The sequence below is a fragment of the Salmo salar genome, chromosome ssa07, assembly GCF_905237065.1.
Source record: "Salmo salar chromosome ssa07, Ssal_v3.1, whole genome shotgun sequence".
Lineage (NCBI taxonomy): Eukaryota > Metazoa > Chordata > Actinopteri > Salmoniformes > Salmonidae > Salmo > Salmo salar.
In genome coordinates, this window is record NC_059448.1 from 31330960 (window position 1) to 31344794 (window position 13835).

Here is a 13835-nt window from a genome sequence, read left to right on the forward strand (position 1 = left end):
AGACACTCGCCAACATCGAGGCTCAGTAAACTCAGAATTACTATTAGAATAATTGGATTACCTTTGCTGTTCTTCGTCAGAATGCACTCCCAGGACTTCTACTTCAACCACAAATGTTGTTTTGGTTCAAAATAATCCATAGTTAAGTTCAAATATCCTCCGTTTTGTTAGTGCGTTCAGGTCCCTATCCGAAGGGTGACGCGCGGACGCATGTCGTGACAAAAAATGTCAAAATATTCCATTACCGTACTTAGAAGCATGTCAAACGCTGTTTAAAATCCATTTTTATACTATTTTTCTCACAAAATAGCAATAATATTCCAACCGGGTGACGTTGTTTTCGTTCAAAGGCTGAAAGAAAAACATGCCCACTTCTCGGGGCCGCGCATCTCCTGTCTCTGAACCACCAGCCTGACCACTCACAAACAGCGCTCCTGTACCTCGCCCAGAGACAGCAGAGATCTCATTCCACTTTCTGGCGCCTTCAGAGAGCCTATGGGAGCCTTAGAAATTGTCACGTTACAGCAGAGATGCTGTATTTTCGACAGAGGTGCCACAGAAGCACAAGAAATGGTCAGGGGGGCACTTCCTGTATGGAATCTTCTCAGGTTTTGGCCTGCCATATGAGTTCTGTTATACTCACAGACACCATTCAAACAGTTTTATAAACTTTAGAGTGTTTTCTATCCAAATCTACCAATTATATGCATATTCACGTTTCTGGAAAAGAGTAGTAACCAGTTTAAATCGGGTACGTTTTTTATCCGGCCGTGAAAATACTGCCCCTTACCCTAGAGAGGCTAAAGATAGTCCTAAAATGTATCATTTAGCCATTTGATTTAGAATTTTTGGACCCTGTAAGTATAAAAATATAAATAAAACATTTGAAAGAAACACTGAATTTGGCCTTTACTACTATAGCCCATAGACATTTATTGAATAACACATTCATAAATGGTAGTAAAAAAGTAGATATATTTTTTAGACCCATGTTTGGTCACATTATTTTTGGAACATTTTACCTCAATATGCAATTTTTTCTATTTTTACAGCTGGTACTGGGTTACCTTCAGACTACTCCCCTGAAGCATGTGTGGATTGTGAGAGTCTCCCCTTTCAATATTGATGAGATATTAGTTTGTAGCTCACACAGTTCCAGTTTTACAGATGATTTCGTGATGATTTTCTTGTCTGGATCCTCTCATGTGTACAAAAAGGCCCCTTTCACAAGCCCCATGTTATGGAAAAGGCACAAACTTTATATTAGCAGATTACGCTGCAGCCACAACGGTAAGTCTCTAGCATAAACACATAGGGAGATATTCAATATACAAAATGACATCACCATGTGATGCATGGGTGCGTCAATCGACTCTAGGGGGTTTTAAGTCATGGATAAAATTCACTGCAATACACTTGTCTCAAATATATTAGCACAACTACACAGAACTGCCCCAGTGAACAAGCAACAAGCCTCTGCCCACTGGGGCATGGTTTACAAAGCGCTCTTTGCAATGTGCGCTTGGTAGCCGTCTCTCTGGTCGGGAGTTATCTTATCACACTGCATCAACCACTGTATTATATCGACTGTCTGAAAGCATCTTCAGCAAAATGTAACCCTTTGCTAAAGTCTGGGTACAGGTTGTTTTAGATAACATTCCACTCCTTGACACTCCATTTGCCAAAAAGATTAGCCTTTCGGCAATCTCAACATTCAATATGCAGTAGTGATGTGCAGTTTGCGAACTATTTGTTCTTTTTGAATTACTCTTTTTACTGACTCAAGAGTCATGACGTTTTTCTGAGTGACTCATTTATTTTAAGCTTACTGAATGCGCAAATATATATATAGTACCAGTCAAAAGTTTGGACCCACCTACTCGTTCCAGGGGTTTTCTTTATTTTCACTATTTTCTACATTGTAGAATAATAGTGAAGACATCAAAACTAAGAAATAACACATATGGAATCATGTAGTAATCCAAAAAGTGTTAACAAATCAAAATATATTTCATATTTGAGATTCTTCAAAGTAGCCACCCTTTGCCTTGATGACAGCTTTGCACACTGTTGGCACTCTCTCAACCAGCTTCACCTGGAATGCTTTTCCTTCACTCTGCGGTCCAATTCATCCCAAACCATCTCAATTGGGTTGAGGTCGGGTGATTGTGGAGGCCAGGTCATCTGATGCAGCACTCCATCACTCTCCTTCTGGTTAAAATATCTCTTACACAGCATGGAGGTGTGTTTGGTCAATTTCCTGTTGAAAAACAAATGATAGTCCCACTAAGCGCAAACCAGTTGGGATGGCGTGTCGCTGCAGAATGCTGTGGTAGCCATGCTGGTTAAGTGTGCCTTGAATTCTAAATAAATCACAGACAGTGTCACAAGCAAAGCACCCCCACACCATCACACATCCTCCTCCATGCTTCACGGTGGGAACCACACATGCGGAGATCATCCTTTCGCCTACTCTGCGTCTTTCAAAGACACAGCAGTTGGAACCAAAAATCTCACATTTGGACTCATGAGACCAAAGGACAGATTTCCACCGGTCTAATGTCCTTTGCTCGTGTTTCTTGGCCCAAGCAAGTCTCTTCTTCTTATTCGTGTCCTTTAGTAGTGGATTCTTTGCAGGAATTCAACCATGAAGGCCTGATTCACTCAGTCTCCTCGGAACAGTTGATGTTGAGATGTGTCTGTTAGTTGAACTCTGTGAAGCATTTATTTGGGCTGCAATCTGAGGAGCAGTTAAGTCTAATGAACTTATCCTTTGCAGCAGAGGTAACTCTGGGTCATCCTTTCCTGTGGCGGTACTCATGAGAGCCAGTTTCATCATAGTGCTTGATGGTTTTTGCGACTGCACTTGAAGAAACTTTCAAAGTTCTTGACATTTTTAGGATTGACTGACCTTGTTTTAAAGTAATGATGCACTGTTGTTACCCTTTGCTTATTTGAGCTGTTCTTGCCATAATATGGACTTGGTCTTTTAACAAATAGTGCTATCTTCTCCCTACGTTGTCACAACAACTGATTGGAAAGGAAAAAAGAAATTCCACAAATTAACTTTTAAAAAGGCACACCTGTTCATTTAAATGCATTCCAGGTGACTACCTCATGAAGCTGGTTGAGAGAATGCTAAGAGTGTGTAAAGCTGTTACTTTTTATAATTTTTTAAAACTTTAGTTTATTTGGTAAATATTTTCTTAACACTTTTTTTGGTTACTACATGATTCCATATGTGTTATTTCATAGTTTTGATGTCTTCACTATTATTCTACAATGTAGAAAATAGTACAAATAAAGAAAAACCCTTGAGTGAGTAGATGTGTCCAAACCTTTGATTGGTACATTCCAATTTAGTCATTTAGCAGACACTCCCATCCAGTGTGACTCTCAGCTAGTGCATTCACCTCACGATAGCCAGGCGAGACAACCACATATCACAGCCGTATCACAACCACGTATCACATAGCACTACATAATACAATACTTAATACAATACCAAATACATATAAATGTCTGTGTGTCTCTTCACAGTCCCTGTTGTACTGTAAGGTCTTCCTTTATCTGTTTTTTTATCTGGTTTAATTGCTAACTTTAGTTACCTGGGGTGGCAGAGAGTTCCATGTAGTCTTTAATATTTAATACTGTGCATTTCTCAGCCTCTGTTCTGGACCTGGGGACTGTGAAGAAACCTCTGGTTGCATGTCTTGTGTGGTACCGATGAGTGTCCGAACAGTATGCCAACTGCTTGAACAGACAGTTTCGTACCTTCAACACGTCAACATCTCGCACAAAGACCAATAGTGATGCAGTCACTCTCTCTTCAAATTTGAGCCAGGAGAGATTGACATGCATGTTGACATTCGCCCTCTGTGTACATCTTAGTGCTGCTCTGTTCTGGACCAACTACAATTTGCCTATGTCCTTCTTTGCTGCACCTGACCACACAACCGGGCAGTAGTCCAGGTGCGACAAAACTAGGGCCTGTAAGGTCCTGTTTATTGAGTGGTCAAGAAAGCAGAGCAACGCTTATCATGGAGAGACCTCTTCCCATTTTAGCAACCATTGAGTCTATATGTTTTGACCATGACAACTTGCTATCTAGGGTTACAACCAGGAGTTTAGTCTCTTCAACTTGCTCAATCGCCACATTATTCAATAATAGATCTAGATGCGGTTGCGGTTTCGAGTGATTTGTCCCAAAAAGGATGCCTACTGCTATTTACCCTAGTTACCCATTCTAAAGCTGACTGGAGCTCTATTTAAGGGTGTATATCCTTGTGCTTGATTCACTGGTTGAAGAGATACATACAGCCCCATGTAGAAAAAGCTAATCAAGGCATTTTTTGGGAAGCAGCCCACTGGGCACAAACTGGTTAAATTAACGTTGTTCCAACGTAATTTGCCAACATATTGTAACATGGAATTTACATGGAAAATACATTAGATTTGAAAAAAGTCATAAACTGTTGTTTTGATACATTGGATTTGAAAAGAACGTTATAAACTGTTGTTTTGAGGGTGAAATTTCAACCACAGCATTAGGTAGGCCATCATGGTAACCAATTTTCAACATAGACAAACCTTGTATAAATTATGTTGAATTTGTATCTTTGAAATGTCACATCTTCAACCTAACATCCACTATAAGAAAAATCTATAGGCTGGGCAGCACCTCTTAGTGGAGAGTTGAGAATTCTGCAACTATCCCGTTGGTCTCCCACCCAGGATTTTAACCAAGCCCTGCTTTGCTTTGATATTTATCACTGACTATTACCAATGTGCTATCATGAGAATGAATGTTGAGAAATCTCCACTTAATAGATTCACTGTTGCTATCAGTTATTCCAAAGGGTAGGTTTAAAACAGCAAATTAAATGAACCATACTTTATCAATCATATATCATCAATAATGATATTTAGGCCTACATAGCATTTCAGAAGTCATTAACAGCTATTGTTTAAATTCAACTGGAATTAAAACCAGACTAAATCAGTAACACAGATGGAACTATCCAAGCATTAATTACATCTCCTTTAAATGTTGATATTTGGTTGCATTGTCAACCAAACACAATGTATACATTTTTTAAGACAGTAAATAGCCTAATTTTAAGGCTATTTTACAAACAAATGTAACATTATTTATTCAACCGTAAAATGAGTAAGTCCTCCAAGGTCACATTGAGTTTACTGTAACAAATGTCTTCTTATGTAATCATAGAAAACGTGCAGGTTCGGGGTCGCAGGTCTGTGGAAATCTTCACAATTGCTATGATAATCTGCACCGAATCTCGAATGGCATTGATCACTTGCACCATGTACTTTAACGTAATCTCAACTGCAATCCAGGCTATTAAATGAAGCACAGTGATAACACATTAAATTGTTGTATAAATAAACAAAATATCTGACATTGTATTCTCATTTCAACATGTGCTTTTAAATGGTTGAAAACGCAGTGATAACACATTTAGGTGACAACTAAACCAAAAATCAGACACTGATTTTCCATTTGAATTTGGTTGTGCTTTTAGATGGTTGAAAGCATAGTGATAACACATTGGGAATTTAACAAACTTATGGCTGTATTTTTGAGTGGGTGAAAATAGGTTGGAATCTCATTGATCAATGTATCTACCAAATATTACCCAATTCTTCACGTTGAAATTACTTGGCATGTCAAGTTGGCTGCTAGAGTTAATGGCAGTCAGACTAGCAATATCCACCGTCGTAGTACACATGAAACCTGACCAGGAGTGTGATGTTAACTGAAGCTTGCTATCTTTATAAAAGCCTGAGTAGATCAAGCGTGCCACTCAGAATATGATGTGAGAGCACTAGTTAGCTCCAAAAGTGGTTGTGGCTAGCTGAGGAACGCTCAACTTCGTTCTCCTATATCAGGACAGACTTAAAGCAAAAATCCCCCCAAACCCAATCATTCCTTTAATTTACAGTTTTAAATAATACTAATATGTGAGAACAATATTTTTTTTGACGTTATAATAAGGTTAGTAGCAACATGGAAAATCTTGTGGAAATCTGTTGCAGCTCAAGTCGACTGCAAAATACACAATGCAATGCTCTCTCTATGGGCTGGATGGCTGGCTAGCTAGCAAACATAGCTATACACAATCATACCAAAGAATATATCCACACGTAAAGTAGCTAGTTAGCTGTAAAATCGCCTAAACAAACTGCACTATCAATTTAGGAGTCTACAATCTCACCATGTTCAACCTGCTGATCGATGTGCTTCACAGAGTGTGGAATCTGACATTTGCAACAGCAGATATACTTTTAAGGAGATGGGAAATATTGCCCTTGTCAATTGGCCTCGCGGTGCTTTCTGGGCGATTCTGGAACAAGGAGCTCACTCCTTCTAGAACTGAATGGGAGTCTATTGGGCGCTAGTTCAAAAACCCATCATTAGCACAAATTTTGTCAACAAGAAGTACAACATTACAAATCTTTTCTGAGATGTGAGACAATTAACTTGCATTCTGTAATATCGTATAAGTTTGGAATCGTGACATTACGTACTTTTGTGGAAAATAGGCATGTTTCTTGACATATACACTGACTATGAGAAGGGATTGCATGACGATTAGCATAGCAACCACATGGCACTGCATGACAGCGTGAACACGATTGGTCGACAGTCTGTGGGGCGTTAAACGTTAATTAATTGGATTTCTATCTCCTTTCTATAATATCTCTGGCAATGGCACTATGCAAAGCATCCTGGACTAAAGAGGCAGACAAATAGGACAAATATGCAAGACCCTCCGTTAAATTCCACATTTCTCGAGGTAGGAATATCGCAAAAATCTGATCAATGGCTCATTCGAGAGAAGACATCCTTCCGAGTTATGACATCAGCCAGTATTGAAGTCTGACATGTATGATAGACATTTTCGCAATCTAAAAGTCGTATTTCTATTAACTTCCAGTGTAGTGAGAGCGACTTTAACACAGTGCTACGTCATACCGGACAGATTTCTGCCTGCTTGAACCCCAATAAACATGAAATGACCCAGGGAATCGATAGAAGATCACTCAAAGATACACAAAAACAATATAACATTCAAAATAGGTGAACCTTTCCTTTAAGTATTGATAACTGGTCATGCGAATTGCTAGCAACAACATTCCATCCAGTGGTGTAAAGTACTTAAGTAAAAATACTTTTAAGTACTAAGAAGTTTTGGGGGGTATCTGTACATTACCATTTATATTTTTGACTACTTTTACTTCACTACATTCCTAAAGAAAATTATGTACTTTTTACTCTATACATTTTCCCTGAGTTCTGCTTAGCAGGACTGGAAAATTATCTAATTCACACACTTATCAAGAGAACATCCCTGGTCATCCCTACCCCCTCTGATATGGCAGACTCACTAAACACATGTTTAATTTATAAATGATGTCTGAGTGTTGGAGCGTGCCCCTGGTTATCCGTAAATAAATAAAAACAAGAAAATGGTACCGTATGGTTTGATTAATATAAGGAATATGAAATAACTTTTGATACTTAAGTATATTTGATCAATTTACTTTTGATACTGAAGTAGATTTAAAACCAAATACTTTAAGACTTTTACTCAAGTAGGATTGTACTAGGCGACTTGAACTTTTACTTGAGTAATTTTCTATTAAGGTATCTTTACTTTTACTCAAGTATGACAATTGGGCATTTTTCCACCATTGATTGCGACACCAGGCGGTGTCAGAGGAAGACCTTAAAAATTGTCGAAGACTCCAGCCACCCAAGTCATAGACTGTTCTCTCTGCTACCGCATGGCAAGCAGTACCGATGCACAAAGCCTGAAACCAACAGGACCCTGAACAGCTTCTACCCCCAAGCCCTAAGACTGCTACATAGTTAACCAATAGCTACCTGGATACTCTGCACTGACCCTTTTTGACTCATCACATATGCTGCTGTTACTGTTTTATCTATCCTGTTGCCTAGTCACTTTATCCATATCTATATGTACATATCTACTTCAATTACCTCGTACCCAATTATCTCGTATTCCTGCACATCGACTCGGTACTGGTACCCTGTGTATATCACCAAGTTATTGTTATTCATTGTGTATTTATTTATCATGTTATTATTTTTATATTATTTATATATTTTTTCTCTCTGCATTGTTGGGAAGGGCCCGTAAGTAAGCATTTCACTGTTAGTCGACACCTGTTGACTATCAGTCAATGTATCTAGTTCTGTCCTTGAGCAGTTATTCTCTATTAATGTTCTGTATTATGTCATGTTTCATGTTATGTGTGGACCCCAGGAAGAGTAGCTGCGGCTTTCGCTAACATGCTGATCAGACAGGACGTGTCGCATGCGCGAGCGTTACAAAATAAATGTACACATACATGTTATTAAATCATTGCATGAAACATGACATAATACAGAACGCTCCTTGCGAGCGTCTGCGTGGCCAGGTGCTAAAATAGAACTTGGTTCAATTTGTGACGCTCGATGCGCTGCAAGTCCTGCCTCTCCCATCTCCTCATTGGTTTTTAGGAGCAAATACCCACATGGGTGATTGAAAGATGAACTGAGGTCCACACTCCAGTCGGTTGTGTTAATGCACCTTTTAAAGTTGATTGCCAACCGCCATATAAAGTCCAAAGAAGAAGAAGAGGCCTGAAGGAGGATAGATTACTAGAAAACAAATGTTTACCCTTGTATCTGTGGATTAATTGTCGAAGTAGAGGACCTTGTGCATTGCAGGCAAAATAACAACCCAATGTTTCTATCCCAGGACAAATTAGAAAGCAAGCTAGCTAAATTGTCATAAATGTTTAATGCTTTTCAACCTTTCCCCAAATTAATATAATTGGTTCAGTGTTCGTTTTGATATTTCAACCTGGGTGTCCTGATCACATCTAGTGGGGGGACGGGGACGGGACGGGACAAAATCAAAATGCGCGAGATGGTGCACACACGGTGCGGTCTGGTCAGCATGTAATGGGGATACTAATAAAATACAAAAAAAAGATAGGCCCACTTTTGTCTAAAAACGCTTACAACAATGTTTGTCTTGTACAACTGCGGTCCTTCCGTGGGGTGCTGAAATTCATACTTTTAATAAAAACGTATCGAATAAAACCAACTTTTTTCTCATTTGTGTTGCTCAACTGGAGACTTAGCGGCCTTGACATACTACGTAATCTGAGATTCAATTGATACAAGCACATTCGCATTATATTAAAAGTATGAATTCCAGAACCCTGCAGAAGGACCGCAATTGTACAGGACAAATATAGGGACAGATAAGCATTTTCCGAATATACATTTTTACAAATATGGTCTCTCAAATGTTGTTGTTAGCAAATTGCGCAACCAGTTATCAATCCTTAACTCCGCCTCAATATAAGAGAACAGAGTTGTGTGTTCCTCAGCTATTCAGTGGCAAGCGACACTACAAATATAATTTTACCATGTTCCCAGTGAAGCAATTGTAATGACAGTCCGCCACAACATACCCAAGAGTTTCTTGATTAGCATTTAGCCTGATATGGCTGACTTGCTTAAACAAATGTGGTTTCTAGTGACAATTGAGATGTACAAACTATGGCATAAGGGAACGATGAGCGGATAAGAGATGAGGCAATCCAGTCATTTTGATTAAGACATTAATGAACGAGCTAAGACGGACATAGTTAATATAACTATTTGTTCAGCACTTTTGAAATGTACAGCAACAGAATTCAGAACATGTTCTTATAGTATTCTCCCTGTACACCAAGTCAGAACACTAGGATAAATAAAGGGGGCATATAAGCAGACAATAAAAGCTCTTACAATATTCGATGATGACATTTATCTAAAATCAGTTATAGGCTACATGTGCACCACCAAGTTAAAACAGTAGACTAAGTTATGAGGGGAAAAGGGACCAAATTATTAGGGTGGGCACATGGGCTACTAAAAGCTTTCTACACATCATACACTTAGTATTACTTTCTTAACTACAGTATGTAGTTACAGTATGGCGCTGGAGAGGATGGCTGCTGTTTAATTGGCTCTTAACCAACCGTGCTATTTTGTTTGTTTTTTCGCATTGTTTGTAACTTATTTTGTACATAATGTTGCTGCTACCATCTCTTATGACCGAAAAGAGCTTCTGGACATCAAAACAGTGATTACGCACCTCCAATTGGACGAATAATTTTTCTTTAATGAGTTGGACGGGAAGAATATACTCCAAACACCCGAACAGGCCCTCATCCCCGTCATTAGTTGGAGAAAGAAACAGAGATTTCGTGAGGTTCAAGCGACGAGTGGCTAATCTGCCTTTGCCATCTGTACTGTTAGCCAACGTTCAATCGCTGGAAAATAAATGGGACGAACTGAAAGCACGTTTAAACTACCAACAGGACATTAATAAAAACTGTAATATCTTATATTTCACAGAGTCGTGGCTGAACAACGACATTAATAACATACAGCTGGCGGGTTATACACCATCGGCAGGATAGAACAGCAGCCTCTGGTAAGACACGGGGCGGGGGCCTATATATATTTGTAAACAACAGCTGGTGCACAAGGTTTTGCTTGCCTGAGGTAGAGTATCTCATGATAAGCTGTAGACCACAGTATCTATCTAGAGAGTTTTCATCTGTATTTTTCTTAACTGTCTACATACCACCACAGACCGATGCTGGCACTAAAACCGCACTCAATGAGCTGTATACCACCATAAGCAAACAGGAAAATGCTCCTCCAGAGGCGGCACTCCAAATGGCCGGGGACTTTAATGCAGGGAAACTTAAATCAGTTTTACCGAATTTCTATCAGCATGTTAAATGTGCAACCAGAGGGAAAAAACTCTTCATTTACTCCACACACAGAGACATGTACAAAGCTCTCCCCTCGCCCTCCATTTGGCAAATCTGACCATAATTCTATCCTCCTGATTCCTGCTTACAAGTAAAAATTAAAGCAGGAAGCACCAGAGACTCAGTCTATAAAAAAAGTGGTTAGATGAAGCAGATGATAAACTACAGGACTTTTGGCTAGCACAGACTGGAATATGTTCCGGGATTCTTCCACATTGAGGAGTACACCACATCAGTCACTGGCTTCATCAATAAGTGCATCAATGATGTCGTCCCCACAGTGACTGTACGTACATACCCCAACCAGAAGCCATGGATGACAGGCAACATTCACACTGAGCTAAAGGGTAGAGCTGCCGCTTTCAAGGAGCGGAAGATTATAAGAAATCCCGCTATGCCATCTGACGAACCATAAAACAGGCAAAGTCTACAAAGGGAAGCAGAGCTGAGAGCTGCCCAGTGACAAGAGCCTACCAGGCGAGCTAAAAAACTTCTATGCTCGCGTCGATTCAAGTAACACTGAAACATGCGTGAGAGCATCAGCTGTTCCGGACGACAGAGTGATCATGCTCTCCGCAGCCGATGCGAGTAAGACCTTTAAACAGGTCAACATTCATAGGGCCGCAGGGCCAGACGGATTACCAGGACGTGTACTCCGAGCAAGCGCTGACCAACTGGCAAGTGTCTTCACTGACATTTTCAACCTCTCCCTGTCTTAGTCTGTAATACCAACATGTTTCAAGCAGACCACCATAGTCCCTGTGCCCAAGAACACCAAGGTAACCTGCCTAAGTGACTACCGACCCGTAGCACTCACGTCTGTAGCCATAAAATGCTTTGAAAGGCTGGTCATGGCTCACATCAACACCATTATCCCAGAAACCCTAGACCCACTCCAATTTGCATACCACCCCAACAGATCTACAGATGATGCAATCTCTATTGCACTCCACACTGCCCTTTCACACCTGGACAAAAGGAACACCTATGTGAGAATGCTATTCATTGACTACAGCTCAGTGTTCAACACCATAGTACCCTCAAAGCTCATCACTAACCTAAGGACCCTGGGACTAAACACCTCCCTCTGCAACTGGATCCTGGACTTCCTGACGGGTTGCCCCCAGGTGGTAAGGGAAGGTAACAATCCACAACGCTGATCCTCAACACTATGGCCCCTCAGGGGTGTGTGCTCAGTCCCCTCCTGTACTCCTTGTTCACTCATGACTGCATGGCCAGGCACGACTCCAACACCATCATTAAGTTTGCCGATGACACAACAGTGTTAGGCCTGATCACCAACAACAATGAGACAGCCTATAGGGAGGAGGTCAGAGACCTGACCGTGTGGTGCAAGGACAACAACCTCTCCCTCAACGTGATCAAGACAAAGGAGATGATTGTGAACAGTAAAAGGAGGACCGAGCACGCCCCCATTCTCATCGACGGGGCTGTAGTGAAGCTGGTTGAGAGCTTCAAGTTCCTTGGCGTACACATCACCAACAAACTAACATGGTCCAAGCACACCAAGACAATCGTGAAGAGGGCACGACAAAAAATATTCCCCCTCGGAGACTGAGAAGATTTGGCATGGGTCCTCAGATCCTCAAAAGGGTTTACAGCTGCACCATTGAGAGCATCCTGACAGGTTGCATCACTGCCTGGTATGGCAACTGCTCGGCCTCTCGTCAGTCTATTCTTGTTCTAAGAAATGAAGGCTAAACTGTGCGAGAAATTGCCAAGAAACTGAAGATTTCGTACAACGCTGTGTACTACTCCCTTCACAGAACAGTGCAAACAGAATAGAAAGAGGAGTGGGAGGCCCCGGTGCACAACTGAGCAAGAGGACAAGTACATTAGAGTGTCTAGTTTGAGAAACAGACACCTCACAAGTCCTCAAATGGCAGCCTCATTAAATAGTACCCGCTAAACACCAGTCTCAACGTCAACAGTGAAGAAGCAACTCCGGGATGCTGGCCTTTAAGCAGAGTTGCAAAGAAAAAGCCATATCTCAGACTGGCCAATGAAAAGAAAAGATTAAGATGGGTAAAAAAACATCGACACGGGACAGAGGAAGATTAGAAAAAAGTGTTATGGACAGATGAATCTAAGTTTGAGGTGTTCGGCTCACAAAGAAGAACATTCGTGAGACGCAGAAAAAATGAAAAGATGCTGGAGGAGTGCTAGACGCCATCTGTCAAGCATGGTGGAGGCAATGTGATGGTTTGGGGGTGCTTTGGTGGTGGTGAAGTGGGACATTTGTACAGAGTAAAAGAGATCTTGAAAAAGGAAGGCTATCACTCCATTTTGCAACGCCTTACCATACCTTGTGGACAGCGCTTAATTGGAGCCAATATCCTGCCAAAACAGGACAATGACCCAAAGCACAGCACCAAACTATGCAATAACTATTTAGGGAATAAGCAGTCAGCTGGTATTCTGTCTATAATGGAGTGGCCAGTACAGTCACCGGATCTCAAGCCTATTGAGCTGTTGTGGGAGCAGCTTGACAGTATGGTACGTAAGAAGTGCCCATCAAGCCAATCCAATTTGTGGGAGGTGCTTCAGGAAGCATGGGTGAAATCTCTTCAGGTTACCTCAACAAATTGACAACTAGAATGCCAAAGGTCTGCAAGGCTGTAATTGCTGCAAATGGAGGATTATTTGATGAAAGCAAAGTTTGAAGGACACAATTAATATTTCAATTAAAAATCATTATTTATAACCTTGTCAACGTCTTGACTATATTTCCTATTCAATTTGCAACTCATTGCATATATGTTTTCATGGAAAACAAGGACATTTCTATGTGACCGCAAACTTTTGAACGGTAGCGTATAGATATATCGATTGATTCTTGAAGAATATAACTTAGAAATGCCTCATGAGCTTAGTTCAACTGTCACACTCCTTGAGAACCCCAAATATAAGCTTGTTTTAAACAAACACTGTATAGCCTCATAACA